We start from the raw sequence: 4,717 nt of genomic DNA, 5'->3' as shown, positions 1-4,717 counted from the left end.
GGACGCATAAAACAGGGCTATCGGACGTCCGACACTACCAACGGCTAGTTGACTGTTCAGCTACTTTCTATCCGTTGGAAGCATTAATGAGGCACTTTCTTGGTCCTATATAAATAGTGGTTGGTCAGACACTTCAAACAACTTTGGCACACTGAAGATACAAAAGATCTAGAGTGATTTTAGTGAGAAAATACTCATCAAAGAAGATTTGTAGTCTTAGTGGTGTGAGGTTCATTGTAAGCTTTTCATTTGTGAGTGAATCTTTCATGAGTGTAGCTCTGTGAGGGTTGTCCTGAGGGATAGTAAAACGTCCTGGCTTGACCGAGTGGTGTTCGGGGTAAGGAGGAGGTGAACCTTCCTTGGTGTTCGGGGTAAGGAGGAGGTGAACCTTCCTTTGTACGCAAGAGTGATTGTAATTCATCAATTTGAAGAAGCTTATTTGAATTCATCTACAAGCTCAAGAGGAGCTGTGTAGTTAATTGGTTTGCAATTCTTTCCCTTTTATTTACTTATTGTTATATTGCGATCTTTTAATTGCTTATCGATTGGCTTTTCGATTGGTTGTCTTCGATCCTTACAGATTCATTAATTAGGTGACAAGTGTCACCATAGGGTTGGTAGAACTTTTTGACCATTATTTCTTGTTTTACCCTTTGACTTAAATAAACCAAAAAATTGCCAAAAAAATCATCAAAAATCTTCATCTTGTGGCCGGCTCTCCCTCTCTCTTTCTCTCTCTCTCTCTCTAAGCAAAAGGAAGAAAACTCTCCAAGCTTTGCTCCAAATCATCAAAACCAACCATTGATTCTTGTTTTTGCTCCATAGAAAACATTAAGGAAGTGATAGTGAGGTGTTGTGTGGAGTTATTTGGAAAGCTAAGAGGACTTGTTGCTCTCTCTCTCTTGTTTCTAAGGCGAGTCATGAAGAACCACTCTCCTTCCTCTAATGATGCTTAATTTATGCTTAGTGGTGGTATAAGATGCAACTTTATGGATTATATTGTGAATTTTGGTTGGATTGATGAACTTTTATAATTTTTGGGGATTTTTCTGTTTTAATATGAACATGATTGTGTGGCAATATATGATGATTGTAAATGATGTTTAAGGACTCTATGAGGTGGAAAAGTGGATAATTGCAATCAATTTCTGTTTTGGACCAAAAATTGAAAAGTTAGGGTTTATGAAGTTACATTCTGCCCAGTTTGTAGCTCCTAGTTAGAAGCCGAATTGGCCTTGTCTTAAAACATGAAAGTTGTAGGGAATGACATTTTAGAGGTGTCTACAAAATTTCAGGTCAATCGGAGTAGCGTAACTTGAGAAAAGTTGAAATTACCCTTGCTGTTCTGGTTTTACCCGAATTGGAGAATTGCTTCGGTAATTGGTTATTTTGGTTAGGAATGCTTCCGAATTGGTTGTTGAGGCCTTCTAATAAATGTAGCCCTATTTCTTAGCTTTCAGCTGGTTTTGGAATTTCTGGATTTGGACTTGGATAGCCTGATTTATGATGTTTCCGCTAGAATGCGTTCTGTGAATCTGTTTTTGTGATTCTGGTGTAGTATCTTGCATTTTTTACCTGGTTACACTCGAAACTGGGTTGAGTGACCTTCTGTAATATTGTAGCCCTATCTCTTAGTTTCGAAACGGTGGGACTTCCACCTTCATCCGATAATCGTAGTGTCTTTGGTGCCATTACCGCAAAATGAGGTCAAAAACTATTTTTTTCCAGGGTTACAACTAGTTTCATTTCCGGATTTTCTGGTTTTCCCTAATGCTTGTATATGCTTAAGGAACCCTATTGGGGTCGTATTTGGCATTGGTTTATGACTCGTTATCGAGTCTCATTGTACTTGTTTGCGTGTTTTAGGGCGTGACGGTGGTTCACGACGTTCCTTTGACGGAAGTGCATGAAATATCACTTTCGAGCTTGGTGAGTGTACAACTCACTTATGTGTTACTATATAGCTTTGATACTTGAACTTGATGAGTTGAATGTTAATTGATTGAAGTGAGAGCGTACTTTATCACTCTCACTTATTGTTTATCAGGTTATTGGAATGTTACATGAAATGTTACATGAAATGAAAAATACTTGACTTGGTGGCTTTTGGACGAGTATCCAACAACCATGCTTGTTACCTTTGAGCTCAACACGTGTGGCCAGTTACTCGAGTCGGGCCGGCAAGGGCCTGGTCGATTAGATAACGAACCACGGTAGTCTGTTTTGGGATCTTTGGGTATTGAGACCCTCGGTTCCGGTATACTCGAGTAATACCATAGTGCAAGTGTTTGGATTTCGGGCCCGGTAGGGGTATGTTGGGTGGAAGGAATGGAAGTAAAGTGGAGTCTACGGTTGGTTACTTTTAAACATTGAAGGAGAGTCAATGAGCTTCGATCAAGAATGGAAACGCGGAAAATGGCTCTTGAGAGCCGCCCGTATCCTTTTATCACCACCATTAATGAGTGCCTTTGTTTACTTTTGATATATTGAAATGAAAAGCTTGATGCTTATATGAACTTGGTTGCTTGAGTAGTATTATCTCACTGGGCAATTAGCTCACTCTATTCCTTTTGTTTTCCTTACAGGAAAATAAATACTTTTGGACTGCAATTGATAATTGGTTGCCGAAATGAGCTAGTTGGACATATCTTTTGTATAGCTCATTTATTGAAACCCTAAATGTACTTTTGGGACCGTTTCCCTTTTGATTTGGCAAACCAGACTTGTATCCACTTTTGAATACTTTTGTATGCCACTTTAGCTTGTAAATGCTAAGTTTCAAGATGTGAATGTTTGCTTGATATTTGGTTGGATTCTGACGGGTCGGTTGCTATTCATGGCCGACTCCGAATTTCATTTTTTTTTATTTTGGGTTATTTTGACATTTTGACTTGTTTTACGCGCGTTTGTAAGTTTCGGAACGCAATAGATCGCTCTAACTGCACCGTTAGTCCTGGCGAGAGCTGGGCAGGCAGTCCGCTAACCCTTTTTGGTTCGCCTTAGGGGAAGGTGGGGCTGTCACACCGGTAATACCCCGCTAAACCTAGAAAGCTACGAACCTCGGTGGGGTTTTTCGGCCATTTCCAATTGGTCACTGTGACAGCCCCACCTCCCCCTAAGGCGAACCAGAGGGTTCGGCGGACCGCCTACCCAGCTCTCGCCGGGACTCAGTCGAACCTCAATCAAATCCGAAATAAAACCTCAAGATCAAACGAAATAACAATCCAAAACTTAAAGCGAAACTTATATACATTTCTATCTCAAAAGGAAGTACAAATATCGAATATACAAAGGTTCTCAATTCGTCATACATCCAGCTCGTGCCAAGCACTAGGGCGAGAACCATTACAAAACAAAAAAAACTAGACTAGGCTAACCTACATTGGGCTCTCGTCCTTGCTCGCATCCCCCTGTTAAGGAAAACAAAACTAAAGGGGTGAGCTAAAAGCTCAGTGAGGTTCCGAACACATATTCAACAACAAAGCCAATACATTAACCATCGATAATCAATAATTCAAGAAACATTTACAATGGAAAGCGATAATAACACATACATTAAAAGGATACGGGCTCACAGGGAGCCATGCTTTCGTTCGTTCATTCGTTCTCCTGACATTTCCCCTTATTCCTCCAATTGTTTGAAAATGCATTTTTGTAAGTAAAACCCTCGTTCGTTCGTTCGTTTCATTTCATTCACCCCCTCCTGGACGTTGGCCAGGCTCCACCAACCTACAAGGTAATACTCGAGTATACCAATGTTCACACCCAGGGTCACCATATCGCCCGATCGAGTCCGCTTCTGGCTCGAGTCGATCGGTAAGGAAGGGCAGGGCCCAATTCAGCCAAACGGCTTACATTCATGCGCAACTAGCATTTAATCATTTAATCATTGAAAATTTCACATTTATTTAGGTCGAGTGCGATAAAGTACACACTCGCCTAGAAAACTCGTTTTAACAATCATTGAAAGCACTTAACACATTATCAATCAATAATAACAAGCCAATAAGTCAAGGAAATATAACAAACAAGGAACACTCACCTATATACGCAAAACAACGTGCAAAATATCCTTTCGGATATTATCTTTAGTGTGACACACCGAATATTAGGAAGTTGTTTGTAAAGAAGATACTAAAGTGTATTTCTTTGGGTTTGATTTAAAACCTTATTTTGGTTTAAAAGACTAGAAACCCTAATATTTTAATCAAAAACCCTAGTTTACTTGTGACCAACCGGATTTCTTAAATCCCTCATATTTTAATTGAAACCCTAATTTTAGTCACTGGAATTGTAAAATTCTTCACGTTTTTCTTAAAAATGCCCTTTATTTGGAAATTATTTATTTATTATAGCCCTACTACCCAGTCATTCCACAATAAGTGCAAATGAACCTAGAAAGTAGGGTTTCACTTTTCGGTTTCAAGATTGGAGCAAATTAGGGTTTTCGCGATTTTTCGTAGGATGATTTTCGGTACGGAGTGAGGATCAAATTTGGTGATTAAAAGTGACTTTTAGGTGAGAAATAATATGTGATTAGGAGTAACGATATAAGGTTAGTGAATAGGAAGTAAAAACCCTAGTACGTGTGTTTTAAAGAAAAGCGGCGCGAACCGACGGGTATCGATCACTATCGATTGAACCCACCACTTGATCACCACTTTCTTACTACCACATACCCTTGATATTTTTACAAAATATCCCCCCTCATCCTCAG

Source organism: Coffea eugenioides, unplaced genomic scaffold (genome assembly GCF_003713205.1).
Source record: "Coffea eugenioides isolate CCC68of unplaced genomic scaffold, Ceug_1.0 ScVebR1_3598;HRSCAF=5059, whole genome shotgun sequence".
In the NCBI taxonomy this organism is placed as follows: domain Eukaryota; kingdom Viridiplantae; phylum Streptophyta; class Magnoliopsida; order Gentianales; family Rubiaceae; genus Coffea; species Coffea eugenioides.
Note: the sequence above shows the minus strand (reverse complement) of the source record.